Here is a 16,481-nt window from a genome sequence, read left to right as displayed (position 1 = left end):
ACCTCCATTCTTTAAAATTACACACATACACACTTTTTTTTTTATTCGAGTTTGGACATCACCTAGTGATTTTTTATTTTGTCAAATCTGGATTTTAGCTAACATATATACCTTCCCCTCCCACACCCTCCATCCCCCCAATGTATCAGGTGTCCCCCAATGTATCTCATTTTTTGTTTAAATCTACGTTATACTTTTCCTACCATGTTTATACAAATATCATTCGCTGCTGAGCCTATTGATGAACTAAGACATTCACTTTCTTTTTCAACGTTTTGTTTTTCCTGGAGTTGCTTAATGACTAAGTTTTATGTTACTTTTTTCTTTTGTGTTACATTTGATGAATTTTTCCAGGGTGCTTCAACAGTTGTGTAAAAAGGTTTATAACAATTTTCCATAACTTGTCAGATAACAGAAAGCTCCACAGAATGCAGATTTCAAGAAGTCAGAAACATTATTTTGTTCATTACTGTATCCTCAGTGCCTAGAACAGGCCCTAAAACATAATAAGTTCTCCATAATACTTGTTAAGTGGAAAATAAAAAGAATACGTATCATTTCTTTATTTCCCTGGAAGCATCCCTTCTGAAGCCCTCCAATCTCCTGTTCCCATCTGGACTGACTGCTTGCTTCATAGCTGATGTCTTTGGATTGACCTTCACATTCTTATTCTGTTAGATTTTCTGTGTCCTGGATCCCATGTCTATTTCCTGGTATCATCTTTGTAAACCACATCCTCCAGAAGCTTCTTGAGTTTGAGAATTTTTTTTGGAAGATACATATTGTGCTTGCACATCTGAGACTGCCTTTAGCATGTACTTGCTTTATTATAATTCGGTTATATATCAAATTCTTTTAAAAAAATTTTTATTTATTTTTAAAAATCTGATTGAGCCACACATTGCTTGATCAAATTCTTTCTTTAAAGATTTTACTTATTTATTTGAGAGAGAGAGAGAGAGAGGAGGAGGAGGAGCAGAGGGAGAGGGACAAGCAGACTCTGTGCAGAGCGTGGAGCCTGACAATGGGGCTCAGTCTCACGACCCTGAGATCATGACCTGAGCCAAAATCAAGAGTTGGACACTTGACCGACTGAGCCAGCCAGGCACCCCGATATTTCATTTATTTGAGAGAGCGAGCGAGCATAAGCAGGGGGAGGGGCAGAGGGGGGAGAGGGAGAAGCAGACCCCAGCTGAACGCAAAGCCCAACTCAGGGCTCAATCCCAGGACCCTGGGATCATGACCCAAGCCAAAATCAGACGCTTAACCATTTGAGCCATCCAGGCGCCCCTGGTTGCATATGAAATTCTAATTTGAGAATTATCTTCATTTAGAATTTTTAATGCATCTTTCTTCCAGTATTATCATTTTCACACCCTTTGCAGGCACTTATGTTTGAATTTCCTTCTCTCTAATGAGCCATTTATCATTAATCCACCCACTGTCTACCTCTAAATACTGTGTTTTGGGGCTGCAGATATATCCTAGTGTTTCTTTTTTTTTCCTTTTTTTAAAGATTTTATTTATTTGACAGGGTGAGAGAGATAGTGAGAGAGAGCACAAGCAGGGGAAGCAGCAGAGGGAGAGGGAGAAGCAGGCTCCTTGCTGAGCAAGGAGCCTGACATGGGGCTCCATCCCAGGACCCCGGGATCATGACCTAAGCTGAAGGCAGACGCTTAACCATCTGAGCCACCCAGGCGCTCCTGTCCTAGTGCTATTGCTATGTGACAGACTACCACAAAACGTAGTGGCTTTAAACAATAACCATATTCTTTTTTCTCAAGGTTCTGTGTATTGACTGGTCTCTCCTCTGTGACATGTCATTTGAGACTGCAGTCATCTGGGTGCTTGACTGAGTTAAGGGGTGCTTGACTGAGCTAGAATGCTCAATATGATGGATTCACATGGCTGGCAATTGGTGCTGTCGGCTATGAGCTTAGTCCGAGCTTTCAACCAGTGTGCCTTTGGTTCGTCTACATGTGGCATTTCCGTTGGCTTGGACTCTGCTTGGATGGCACCTAGTTTCCAAAAGGAAGGAAGTGGATGCTGCCAGTCCTTTTAAAGCTTGTGTTCAGCAGTCTCAGAATGTCACTTTTGCTGTATTCTATGGTCAAGGTCAGTTACAATTCCAGCCTATATCCAAGGGGTGGGAAAATGATCCCCAAGTGTTGATGTGAGGAACAGCAGAGGAAGCAGGGAGGACTCGTGAGGGGTCATCTGTGGAGATTACCTACCATACCCAGTTTCATCAAAAAGTTTGTGATGTGGGGCGCCTGGGTGGCTCAGTCGGTTGAGCGACTGCCTTCGGCTCAGGTCATGATCCTGGAGTCCCTGGATCGAGTCCCGCATCGGGCTCCCTGCTCGGCGGGGAGCCTGCTTCTCCCTCTGACCCTCCCCCCTCTCATGCTGTTTCTCTCTCGCTCGCTCTCTAATAAATAAATAAATAAAATCCTTAAAAAAAAAAAAAGTTTGTGATGTGGCTTTTTGTTCTTCTTATTGGTTGTGCGTGGTTTTCCAAGAGGAGAAGGGGACAGAAATATTTTTACCATCTCAAAATCAGAAACCTGTTCAACTCTTTAAAATTACTTGCTTATTAAATATCAAGAGATTATATATGAATTTTTTTTTTATCATTGTTGGGACTTGATTCTTCAGATGGCCACAGCAGGTTGTTGCTCAACATTAATTAACTTTGGCTGCACAGAGCTGGCCAATGAATTCAATTAAAAGGTGACAGGGAGTAGGGGAAGGAAGCTAACATCCATCCGTCCATCCATTTATTTATTCATTCTTCATTTGTAAAGAGATAATAAAATAGAACTCTTTATATTTCAGTATTAGCTGAGGCCACAAAAGGCTAAGAACAACATCCCCAATTCTAAAGTAGGACCCTTTTATGGAGGACTTGAAATGGGGTTTATAGAAACTGGTTTTGTAATCCATATCCCATCAGCAATCTTGAAGGTATAAAAAGGGTTGAAAATAAAGACAGAGGGAAAAAGACCATTCCTTTATAGAGAATTGTTGGGTTGCTGTAGCATGCTCTGTCACTTTTCCACCTCACTTCAAGTAGGGTGGAGAAATGGGTACTTTCCCCACATTGTATGTCGAATGAAAGGGATTAGAAGAGACCATCCTGAGGGCTTGATATATGTCCCTTGAAGTTTAGGAGACATAGAACACAGGTATCTGATTCTTGGCTGAGAAATCTAGAGGCTGCGTCTGTGGACCTGAGGAAGAAGAGGAAGGGAGAGAGAGCAAGAGTAAGAGTAAAAGCAACAGAGGGAGAAAGAGAGGTGTATCGTTTTGTTGTTGTGGATGATTTGCTTTTGTGCTCTGGGCCAAGTGGATCTGTAGGGGAAAGTCAGCTTGGAGACATCTTAAAAAAGGACTCTGTCCAAGAGGCCATCTGGAGGAAGAGGCAAAGTGCCCCAGTACGACATGATGCTCAGAATCCCGGTGCTGAAAGGTGGAGTCATAAGAGGCCAACCAGAGGGGTAGACATACAGATTAATGGAACAGAATTGAGAGTCCTCAGGTAAACCCATACATCTGTGTCAACTGATTTTCCACAAGGATGCCAAGACCATTCAATGGGAGAAAGGACGGTCTCTTCAACAGGTGGTGTTGGGACAACTGGATAGCCACGTGCAAAAGAATAAAGTTGGACTCTTACTTTACACCATATACAAAAATGAACTCAAAATGGATCAAAGGCTTATACAAAACAGCTAAAGCAATAATAAAATCCTTTGAAGAAAACATAAGGGTAAATATTCATGACCCCTGGATTCTGATAATGAAAATGACAGCAGCTAGCATTTCTTGAGCTCTTAGTAATAGCCTAGGCACTTTCATTTGCATTACCTCATTGAATCCTCATAATCACCGTAGGAGGGAGGGAGTATTATTGCTTCCATTGTACAGACTGAGATTCAGAGATGTAAGGTGACTTGCCCAAGGTCACATGGTTTGTAAGCGGTAGGACCAGGATGTAAATCCTGATCTACTTGACTCGATAACCCAAATACTTAAACATAATACCACACAGCCACCTTGAAGCCTGCAATTGCTGGCCTGGTTTTCTTGCTGGGGGAAATCAGGCTGGACGCCTGAGGCTGTTATTGCTGACTGCCAGTGGATGAGCCCGCTCTGTTCACTGCAGTTCAGTCCCCTGCCTTGCGCTCTCATTTCCTACTTCTGTACCGTCGGCAGCTGGCCTAGGTCCTCCTATTTCTGCAGGAGTAGAACAGCTGGGTTCACCCTTTCCTTCTGTAGGGGATCTCAAGGGAAGGTATGAGCCAAGGGCTGCTCCTGGAGTGGCCTGGCAATGCTTTTACTCTTCATTAAAAGTTTATGTGTATTATACACTTCATTATGTGCAATCGGGTTTCTTATATGGCACTCCAGTGCATAAATGACTCCCTAGACGCATTCGTGAGTTTCCATTGTTATAATATAAAGGCTGGCCAAGTCACAAGGCAGACATGTTTTAAACTATTCAATTATTCCCAGTACAATAACCAAATCCAGGGGAGGTTTTGCTTTACACCCTCCACAGGATTGCTTGCTGGACAGCGTCAGTATTTCTATTGGTCAAAGCCTTTCAGTTTTCAAATATGAGTAGTCAGGAAGTTGGGAAAGGCCATGGGTAGACTATTAGTCCCCTTTTCAATTTATCATGAATTGACTTGTACCCGGTTGCACTGTGGGCTAGTTTATACAATATAAATGTAGATCCTAGAAAGGCTAATATTTTTATACTGAGTAGATGATGAGGCCATGGGTACCATGTACCGTGGAGGGCTGGGAGGGAGATATGCCTTCACGTGTTTGTTTACTCACTCAGTCATTTTCAGCTGATACTTACTGAGCATTGACTGTGTACCCAGCACAGTACTAGGCACGAGCTGCATCGAGATGAATATAAGACATGATGTTGACCCTCAAAGGACTCACTCTTGAGTGGGGCAACAGGTAGATGTACGATTTCATTGTGGTGTAATAACTGTTATGGGAGAGGTATGTTCAGAGTATTATGAGAACTCAGACAAGAGCGTGGTGCCTGAAGAATACATGGCTGATGAACAACCATTTATTAAAGCCGATACTTCTCTTAGTAGAACGGTATTTGGCTTCAGGGAAGTGGGCGTTCAGCTGGCTGGAATGGAGATGGCCCCTGGGTTACCTGGGAACCCACATATGGAAGGTGGCAGAGTTGCTGCCAGCATGGTACCCTGCATGGAGGAGGGCCGAGGGCCCAGGACTGTGAGGTGAGCAGGAAGGACATTTCCATGGGATCAAGTTGACTTGTTCCAGCAGTTCAGCCCATTCTCGCCAATACCGTTATGATGTCATGTCAGTTCCTGTAACATCTTGGTTCTGCCCCTCCTCTCCATCACCTCTGCCACCATTAAAGTCCTCATTGTGTCCCTCCCGGACTATGGCAGCAGCCTTCTAACTGCTCCCTCCCTTGCCAGAGGACTAATGTGAAAGACAGTACCGCACCAGGGGAGGTGGGGGACTGTTTCAGCGGTGGGGGGCTCTCAGATGCTCATCGGCACAGACAGCCCTCTCCTGTGCCGCTGCTCAAGGCAGTGCGTGAAAAAGCCCATGGACTGGAATCCAGGCAGAATTGCGTAGCTTTTCTCTATTTCAGGGATCCAGAGAGACATAACGTTTGCTGGTGGACACTAGAGAAGCAGCTCTGAGAGTGTGGATGTTTCAGGCAAATCCATTACTATTACCAGAAGGAGAACTTGAGGCACGTAAGCTCCTGGTTCGGTGGGAGGGTCAGGGTAGGTGATATTTTCATCCCAGGTCAACCACTTACTGGCTGTTGGGACCTTGGGCAGGTTACTTAACCTCTATCTGAGTTAGGTGTTTTTTTTTTTTCTTTTTCCAGCTGCAATATGGGAATAAAAATAAATTAATAAAAACCTAAATTCAATTTTTTAAAAAGTAAAAATAAAAATTATAAAAACCTCAGAGAATTGTGAAGACGACATGAGGTGATGTATATAAAGTAATTGGAAGAGTGGCTGGCATATAGTAATTTAAGTTTTTATAATTATTGTCTTTGATATTATAGAGAACAAGTAGCTTTGTTGTCATGATTATTTTTCTGATTTTTTTAAACAATCATTTCCATATTGATAGAAGCTTCTAATAGTGTTTTAAAGTTACCAAGTAGCCAAAGACTTAAGTGCAGGGTACAAATTCTTCCTGGCTTGGAAATATAGCTTGCTCTGTTGCTGAAATGTGTTTAAATCTATTTCCCAGTGACGTTCAGTTATTGCAGGTTCTTTCCCAGAGCTTGATCATGTTTAGAAATGCAATATGGTTGTGTCGCTTTCTTTCCACCATTGAGGAACACACAAGAAGAAATGGGGAACAATTTTCAGGGAGTGCTTTTTAAGGCCTTGCTAGCTGAGGCTGGGGCCAAAAGGATTATTGAGGTTTCTGGGGGCTGTTTCAGGGCCAATAACAAAGTGGTGTGTTTTGATTCAGGTTCTCTCAGGGGGCTCCTACCCTTGTTATTACTCATTTGGTGTCCTCTGGAGTGTCTTCCCCTCCTGCACTTCCTTCTAGAAGTGAATCGTAGTTTCTTGTGGATCTGGTTAATGCGGATGGGAAATAGGCACCGCTTCATTTTTAAGTGCCCCCCCCCCCCATTGTGAATGGAAGGTAAAAAGGTGCTGAGGCAAGTTTAGATAAAGACCAGTAACCACCAAACCTTCAAAATGCAAATAAACCAGCTCCAGAGTAAGAGTAACGTAGCCCAACTAGTGTTCTATAATACAGAGCCTTAGAACGGAGGTCAGCAAACTCTTCCCGTAAAGGGCTAGAAAGGGCTAGGTAAGTATTGAAGTTTTGCGGGCTGTAAGATGTCTGTCACAACTACTTGACTTCACTATTGTAGTGGGAAAGCAGCCATGGCTATATATAAACAAATAGGCATGGCTGTGTTCTAATAAAACTTTATTCACAAAAACAGGCAGCAGCCAGGATTTGTTCTGAGGGCTATAGTTTGCTGGCTCCCGGGTTGAGAGACTGATAGAAGTCCAAGCCAGGACAAGGAAATGAGCCTGGGGCACAGAACATAAGGCTCTTGCTGATCACACCGTTGGTAAGTGAGGAGCACTAACTAGCATGATCCTTTACTGAAATCTGCAGGGAGATGAAGGGACAGTAAGAACAGAGTCTGTGGGTCCCCATTCCTTAGAAACTCTAAGGACATGGGGGTGGGGTGAGAGGAGGAGCATTCTAGCTAATCCATGGTGATTTATACTTTGGGATGTCATCAGAAGGGTTCAACTCAAGGTGAGGTAATGGAGCTACCATGACCTATTGACCTTGTTATGTCATCAAAAGGAAGAGCTTTTGTCCAGAAAATGGTGGATTTCTTCCTTGTGATTCACACATTACCCAGAAGCCTCTACCTTGTTGTAGTTCTTTGTAATATTCCAAATGTGTCAATAACAGTTTGCTAACACACATAGGTTATGTGTGTGTGTGGTTAAGCAAGAACTCGGGCTAAGTCCTCTCTTCATTCCCTTGGGACAGAATCGTAGCTTTGTGGAAGGGAAGGAGGTGGTGGGAAGCCCTTTGGCAACTTTGGCCTGAATGTTGCCATGACTGGTGTGCATAATTTTGTACAAAGGAGAGTGTGATCCAAGGAAAGCAGCCCACACCAAGAGCAGGAATGACTGAAAAGGCATCTGATGTCTCATGGGTTTAGAGGAAATTCAAAATACAAACCTTTGCCCATCCTTGCAGTGAAAAGAGGGGTCAGCATTAGCTTAACAATGTGATACCCTGAGTCTCGTCTACTTGTTGCGGGGGGAGGGAACGACGCGTATTTAGCAGAGGCAGACCTTTATTTAATTAGCCCTGATGTAAAGATTTCTTGTCTTTTGCAGCTACACCGCTTTAAGAGAGTGCCTGGTACCTGAAGGCCGGCTCCTACTGGGACTAATTCCATCCAGACAGCTCCAAGTATGTTCATTAGGTGCTGATTAGGTTTCACACAGGTGGGGAAGGTTAGGGGCACAGATAGAGAGCCGGTGCTCATTGTGTTAAGCATAAAACACCATCTGTTTCCCAAGTAAGAAAAGGAACTGCATCCATGCTTCTTGAGGGATACCAGGCGGCCGCTGAAGCTGCCGCCCCCTCCTTTACTTTCTTTCGTCCTCTACTTACATTTACAGGTCTCAGAACAAGTTGGGAAAAAGTAAGAAAACAGAAAATAATCTATCTGAAGGCTGTTGAAAGAGATGCTAAGTTCCTAACCATCACATTCAGGCTTGCCGATCAGAATGAATGGGAGATTTTTTTTTTCCCTAATGCATGCATTGTACTTGGCAAGAAAATAGAATACTACATTGATTCCTCTTCAATGTAAGGACTTTTTTCTCCCCCCCCCCCCCCCAAGGCAAGCAGCCTTCCCAGTTAGCCAGCTCTTCAAGGCACTTTAATATGGTTTTGTTTGGGACCAAAGAATGCAAATGAGCTGAAATGCAGATTCCCCTTTTCTAACAAAATAAACAGCCTGGAGGCGCCTGGGGGAGGAGGGGCAGCAGTTGCTGGAGTGAGCTGATGGGCACTTGAGTTCACCTGATAAGGGGTCCCCGCTACTTTGTTGCTGCCCACGCAGAGCCAGAGGCTCACAATGCTGCACTCATTCCAGCCAGCCTCCCAGAGCAAACCACCCCACCACCTGGCCTGGCCCCATTCACCACTCCTCTTTCCTGCCGAAGAAAACTTTCCTGCCCAGCAGGTGGTGGGGGGGCCCATAGTGCTGTGCAAAGCTTGTCCCCGCTTCTACTCTTCAATTCATGACCTCACTGGTAAAGAGCCCCATCTTTATTATTGTTAGAGCTCTGCAAAGCCAGCTGGAAGCCAATCAGCGTGACTCCCGCCCCCACCCCAGGCAAATGAGGGGAGCAGGCAGCCTGGCCCTAGAGTGATGGCCAGCGAGCCGTTCTGGGGCTTCAGTTCTGGGGGTGCAGTGTGAGATGTGCAGCCTGGGGCTGGGTGGGGGAGGAGAGAGGCCAGCCTTGCCGGTGCCTGTCCCCATTGGATTCTCCGGGGCAGCTTTGTTGTACTTCTGGGGGAGTCAGTCCCCAGCACGCTGCAAGGGCAGCTGCAGTGGGGGAAGGGCCGCCTATCACTGCTCTCAGACACAAAGGGCCCTGGAGACTCCTTGACTCTGGAGGCTGACGCTGGAGAACTAACCTCCCAGCCTCCTTCCCAAAGCACAGTGGTCCTGGCTGCTTCTGGAAAGTGGCCTCTTTCTATACGTGTGGGGCAATATACCTTCCTGCCTCAGCAGGAAGCTTTCCCAAATTAGAAATCAGGTTTCCAGTAAGGCAACCCCACCCCACTGCTCTTGGCCAGTGACTAGCAATACTACTCTTAGTCTGGCGCTCAAGACCCTCCACCATCCTGCGCTCACTCTCCCCCTGCGCCTCTCGCCTGACCTCCAAGGGATCCCGACTTAGTGTCTGGCTGTCCTCCAACCCCGTTGAGCATACCTCCACCCCCACATTTGAGCACAGGTCATTTCTTCTGACTGTCAGGCCACATTCCCTTCTTTCTTCCACTATGTTCCAGCCTATTCTTCAAAGGCCATTTAGTTGCCTATTTATTTATTGCCTATTTACTTTTGGGGCTCTTGGCATATGTCTTCTGCGGTTCTTAATGTGTGTTTCTCATGATTTTCTTGCCTCTACATTTCTAGCTCTCTGAGGGCAGAGCTTTTTCTTGTCTCCCTCACAGAACTTACTAGAGTGCTAGGAAAATAGTAGGGGCCCCGTCAATATCAGTTCATTTGACCACTTGTGGATTGACAACACTTGGTAGCCTGGCTTAATGCTTGTTTTTCCCGTATCGAGCCTTTGCCTACCATAAAAGAGGAAGAGAAACTAAAGTTTGTGCAGTGTAGGGCTCACACATATACAGATCTACCTCATTTATGCCTTTCAATAATTTTGTGAGGGTTGTTATTCCCGTTATATAGACAAGGAAAAGCAAGGCTCAGAGAGCGAAATTATTTGCCTAGGTTTACACAGCTAGGAAGATGCAGTGCTGGATTCGAGTCCAGGTTGGTCTGATGCCAAAGCCAAAGATTTTTTTTTTTTTTTTTTTTTACTATTTTCTGCCTCCCCAACTCTCAGGTACCAGGGTCCTGGTGGGGGGTGGGGGTGGAGGACTGTAGCTTAGAAAGAATAGATTTTAATTTTTGATTATGCAGTCAAATGTGATTCTATAAGCATTTGATATTTAGCAGAGCATTTGATACATCCTGTGTTGGATACTGGGAGGGAGACAGAGAACAAGACTTCTAGGAGCTCACACTCTCACAGAGGAAAAAATACCTATTGAACCAAATTCAGATAAAAAGCTGGCTCTGACACTGAGCTATAGGTTTATGAGGAAATGAGAGAGGGATTGATTTTTTTTCTTTTCTAAAAATTTTTAAAAGCTTTTATTTATTCATTTGAGAGAGAGAGAGAGACAGAGCACAAGCAGAGGGAGAGGGAGAAGCAGACTCCCCGCTGAGCTGGGAGCCCCACCTGGGGCTCCATCCCAGGACCTAGAGATCATGACCTGAGCCGAAGGCAGACACTTAACTGACTGAGTCACCCAGGTGCCCTGAGAGGGATTGATTTTGACTGAAATTGTCAAGGAAGTAATCTTGGAAAAGGTATAGTTTTAGTTGAGTTTCAGTAGAAGGGTCAGATTTTTGTAAGTACAGAGAGAGATAGAGAAAGAACCTTCCAGACTAGGAGACATTTGGAGCAAAGCAACTAAGGTTGGAAGGGTCCTAGATGTATGTATGGGTAAGTATTTGCTCTGGACCCCAGAACCATTGGCTGAGCAGTGTTGTGGTCACAAAATCCTGGTTGGAGAGGTGCTATCTTGTTTGCGTCTTACATTATGCCTAGGCCATAATCTGTCTACAAATAAGTAAGAATCTTGGTCTCAGTGATGAGAGTACCTGAAGTCTTCAACTCAAGTGGTGAAGAGCTCATTGCAGTGGCCTATGGACCTCTCCTCTTTTGACTCAATGGCTTCTTGTAGGCTCATGATTTCACGGATGGTATAAGTTATTCTGATGAGGTCTAAGATGGAAATGAGGAACAAGTTATTGGAAAATGAAGAAAAGGCTATCCTTGTTATAAAGTAGCAAAGAACTTGGCTGAATTGTGTTCATGTTCTAGTGTTTTGTGGAAGGTGGTCCTTGTGAGCTATGAAACTGCATATTTAAGCTGAGGAAATTTCTGAGCAAAATGTTAAAGGAGCAGCTTGGCTTCTCCTGACTGCTTATAGCAAAATGTGAGAGAAATGACTTAAAGATGGAATGGTTAAGCAAAAATGCTAAGCAGAGCTTAAAAGATTTGGAAAATTCTCAGCTTACCCATATTGCAAAAATGAGAACACTAATGGTGTGGTCAAGCAAGCATTTGATAAGGCAATCAGGATGGACCAGCCATCTCAATAGACACTAGACACTATTCTGCAAGGCAATGGAAGAATGACCCTGAAGGTGGTTGAGAGATCATCAGGGCTGCCATTTACATGGCGGGCCCAGAGTGCACAGCCCAGGAGACATGGCTGCCTGTACTTAGGTTTCAAAGGGCAAGGTCAAGACTCAGGCCAGGGGAGCCACAGGCACAGGACTCCAACCTGGGAGAGACGTGGGTGTGAAACCCCAGCCTGTCAGAGTTGCAGGCTCTTGCAGAGGTGCTATGTGGGTGGGGCCCAGGCAGAGAGCTGCTGTAGAACCAAACTTCCTGGTTGTGTGGGTGCTGTTGCTACCCTAGTGGGTCTGCAAGGTAGAACATCAAGCCAAAGAGGGTCATTCTTGAGCCTTAAGGTTTAATGTTGTTTGCCCTGTTAGGCTGTGGACTTACCTGAGACCCATTATCCCTTTCTTCTTTCCTGTTTGTCCCTTGTCTATCCTATGCCTGTCTTAATATTGTATTTTGGAAGCACAGAGCTTCCTTGATTTCACAGGTTCACAGCTGAAGAGGAATTTGCCTCAGGATGAATCCCAGCTCAAGTCCCATCCATATCTGATTTAGCTATTTAGATGAGACTTTGGACTTAAACTTTAGAGTTGATGCTGGAACAGGTTAAGACTTGGGGGGCTGTTGGGATGGAATGCATGTATTTTGTATGTAAGAAGGACATGCATTTGGGGAGGCAAAGGGTGGAATGTTGTGGACTGAATATTTATGTGCCCCCAAACTTCACATGTTGAAATCCTAACTCCCAAGGTGATGGTATTAAGAGGTGGGGCCTTTGGGATGTGATTAGGTCATGAGGGTGAGGATCCTTCATGAATAGGATGAGTGCCTTTATAAAAGAAGACCCAGAGAGCTCTCTACCCGCTTCCTCTATGAGGACACAGCAAGAATACAGCCATCTATGAACCAGGAAGTGGGCTCTCACCAGACATTGAATCTGCCAGCACCTTAATCTTGAATTCCAGAACTGAGAAATGTTTAAGTCACTCAATCAGTGGCATTCTGTTATAGCAGCACAAACTGACTAAGACGATCCATATAGATAGGAAATTCTGGTTGCTCTCTTAACTACCTATCTACAGGCAAGGGGGTGTCCTGGAAAGAGCATAGGTTTTGGAATCAGATAGCCATGTGTTTAAATGTCAGCTCTGCAACTTTGTAGGTGCATGATCTTGAACAAGTTATTTTACCTCTATGAGCCTCATTTTCTTCATCTGTAACATGAGGGTAATAAGAGCTTCCTTGCTAGGTTATTGTGTGGCTTAAAACAGATAACATATATATGGTAACTGGCTCAGTACATAGCATACAGTAAGCCCTCAATATATAATACTGATTAGTCAGATTTTTCTGCTTCCAGCAGAAGTGCCCCCATTTGATTATAATCCACATGAAGGGTAGGGACCATGCTTGCTTTGTCTAGCACCTAATACATTGCATTGCTATTGTAGGTACTCAAATATTGGTTGGTTGGTTGGATAGGTAGATGACAAGAACGGCATCTAGCAAAGTGTCTGATATATAGTTGACACCTTAATAATTATTTGTTAAACTGACTTGCAACCAGCCCAGTTGGGTAAGGGACAGGGAGACAGAGAGACCAGAAAGTTCAAGAATCCTTAAGACTTACATCAGCCATTTTTTTCCCTCACCAGTCTTTGTGAATGGAGAGTTACAAGTTTCCCTTCTCCCATTTTAGTGACCTGGTCTGTCAACCTCTCTAAGATGGAAGTTAAACAAAGGGTCAAAGGTTAACTCCTCAACCAACAGGGTAAAAACTGACCAGCCACAAGGGTTTCCCTTTTAAAGGTAATTGCTTGCTGCTAAGCTCCTGAAAGGAGAATCTTCTGGGAGGCTGAGAGGGAAGATACTCGTTGGTTATAGTGAGCTTGAAATACAGCTTTGGTCAGGTCTTGAAAGGCCTGAAATTTGCTTGGGATCCAACAGAGAGGAAAGGATAGTGTTTAATTCATTTTAGGTGAAAATATAAATCTCTATCTTGGAATTGCTATTTCTTTTCCTTTTGTCCTACAGTTTGAAATCATATCCTTAGCAGTTGCTTTCCACTGTATCAGACAACATTTGTGTAAAAGGTTCAGCCTTCTCTAAGACTTAGGCTTATGTCTTCATTAAATTTGCCGAGCACACTGCCAGGCCCTGAGACTCTTCCGGTGGCTCACACAAGTTTGCTGAGTCCCAGAAAAGTCTCTGGTTAAATGGCATTATAATCTTTGTGTGCTAAATTTGATTCCAAGATTTTTAAGATGCTTCCATCTTATTTATATCAGAGCAGGCAGCTGCCTCCATGGCTGTAGTGGAGGGATGTGGAAAATAAGTCCACCCTAAGATATCCCTTTCTTCATTAGCAGGCTCAAAACCTCTACTCTTAGCATTACCAAAAAGGTCAATAGCAAAGGAGGGAGCATTATCTTTTTCCTAGAAAGCCCTGGGTGACAAAAAATGTTTTACCATTCCTGTTAACATGGTGGTCCATGTTCCTTGGTCTACTGAGCTGGATGAAATCTTGGCCTCTGTAGGTGCTTCTGTGGGCCAAGATGGCTAATGCCACCTGAGTTGGGGGCTAGAGAATAGAATACTTGAATGAGCAACCGTGAGATAAGAGGGAACGGAAAAGATTCCTGTACAGCAGAGCCAGAGACAAATATGATCTATTTCATAATCTTGCTTCCAGGTGACCCTGTGGATGAGCCTCTCTTGCAGGAAGGCAAAATCTGGTCTGAGTAACGTCAGGTTCAAATTCAATAAAACCCATACTTTGGGACCCTTGCCTACTGTTTTGTGTGAATTGAACACTACTTTCTTTGTTTTTCTATGACATAAGTGCATTCATGGTGCTTTCTTTACAAACATCGTCAGCATTATCACTTAGACTTAAGTTCAGAGGTCAAGGTATCCTTAGTCCACAATAAGAACTTTGCCAAAAATCTCAGAATTTGGAGGAACTTATCTTCTAAAGTTCTGGGGAGGGAATTTTCCTTCCTCTAAAAATTCACCTGGACAAACTGAGAAGTTGAAAATGAGCATGAATTCTCCTTCATTACACGTATGTCTACTTTATCCCATCTTGCTTGCCACAGCTCTAAATGTATAAAGAGGTCAGGGTACAAGGCAATGGGAAAGAGAGAGAAAAACTGTAGAGAAAGCTAGGACAGAAAGATGCATGGGGGCCAGGGCAGAAGAGAGAGTGCACTAAGGGAGGGGATGAGGAAGTGTAAGAACCAAGCGAATGAGAAGAGCAATAAGGCTATATTTTGTTATATGCCAGGTGTTATTAGAGGTGCAGATGATGTAGCAGTAAACAGAACAGAACGGACATAATCCTTGCTCTCATGGAGCTTACCATTCAATGGGGGAAGGTAGAAAATAAACAAGATAACTAACTGAAATACACAGTAAGTCAGTGGTAAGTGCAATGAAAAAAATCAATTAGGCAAGAAGAATAGCAAGCATGGGCCAGGGACTTGCTCTTTTAGATAAGGTCAGTAAGGAAGGCCACACTGAGAAACTGACATCTGAGTCACTTTCTCAGCTATTCCCTAACTCATAGTTCTTGGTCAGGGTCACCCTTATTCAGTGTGGTAGCAGGAAATTGCAGGATGTGAGGTGATGAGGTATGGCTCCAATGGAAACAGTATCTCCTCTGGTGGTAAGTGTCCTGAGAGGTCATCTCCTCCAGCCCCTGTATCTGCATAAAGGTGGTAAGTGACTTGCCCAAGCACATAGGCAAGTGAGGAGCTAAGTTAAGAAATCTGTTTTTTTTCTGATTCCAAATCCAGTGTCCTTTCCATGTTTCCTAGGGGAAATGGGACATAGTTATTTCCTTTTACCCCCTTGAAAAATAGAAAATGTGCACATTTCCTTAAATGTGTATGTGAATCTCCTAGGAAGCTTGTTACAAATGAAGATAGCAGGGCCCACCCCCAGAGGATTCTGATGCAGATGGTTCATGGAATCCCACTTTGAGAACCCCATCTAGGCACTCGGGCAGAATAGTAGACATTTTTAAAAAGATTTTTATCTATCTATCTGTCTGTCTATCATCTATCTATCTATCATCTATCTATCTATCTATCTATCTATCTATCTATCTATCTATCGGAGAGAGAATAGGCAGGGGGAATGGCAGGCAGAGGGAGAAGCAGGCTGGCTCCCTGCTGATCAAGGAGCCCAATGCGGGACTTGATCCCAGGACCCTGGGATCATGACCTGAGCCAAAGGCAGACATTTAACCGACTGAGCCACCCAGGCATCCCAGAATAGTAGACATTTTTATTAGAGTTCCATTTTGAGTCATTTTCAGATCTTAATTCCTCACTAAAAGATAGTTTGAAGTCACGCCATTTGTCCAGCAAGCCTTGTCCTATTTTCTTGAAATGGGTCACCATTCTTCTCACCTGTGTTCTCTTAGAATCTTCTATGATGTTCATTGGGCACGTGAGCCCAGATGAGAAATATCCAGAGCACAGAGACTGTGAAAAACTGTAGTGGATATTAAGCTGAAAAAGAGATTTGAAGGCAAATGATAGAGGAGTTTTAAGGTCAGGCCATGGAATTCAGACTTAAACCTGCTGAAAGAGCAGCCTTTGTAGACTTTTCAAGAGACCAGTAATGTTATCAGATTTGTTTTCTCGGGAAAATAAGTCAGGCAAGATTGTGTAGGGATAGGTGGTAGGGAGCAATAGGATAGGATAATTTTATTAAATAATTTTAAGATTTCAGGCAAGAGCAGAAATGGCCTATGGCTATGAGCATGAATAAAATGGGTGCATAGGCAATGCAAGCTATTGGAGAGGTTAAAATCCACGGGATTGGATGACCAATTGGCTCTGTGTGGTAAGAGGAGATAAAGGAGTCCAAAAGACTTCAAACATTCTGGGCTTGCAGGGTCATGATCTGAGATAGGAACCACTGTGGAAGAGCAAATCT

The sequence above is a fragment of the Leptonychotes weddellii genome, chromosome X, assembly GCF_054177405.1.
Source record: "Leptonychotes weddellii isolate Sample4059 chromosome X, ASM5417740v2, whole genome shotgun sequence".
Classification (NCBI taxonomy): Eukaryota; Metazoa; Chordata; class Mammalia; order Carnivora; family Phocidae; genus Leptonychotes; species Leptonychotes weddellii.
This window is presented reverse-complemented; position numbering follows the sequence as displayed.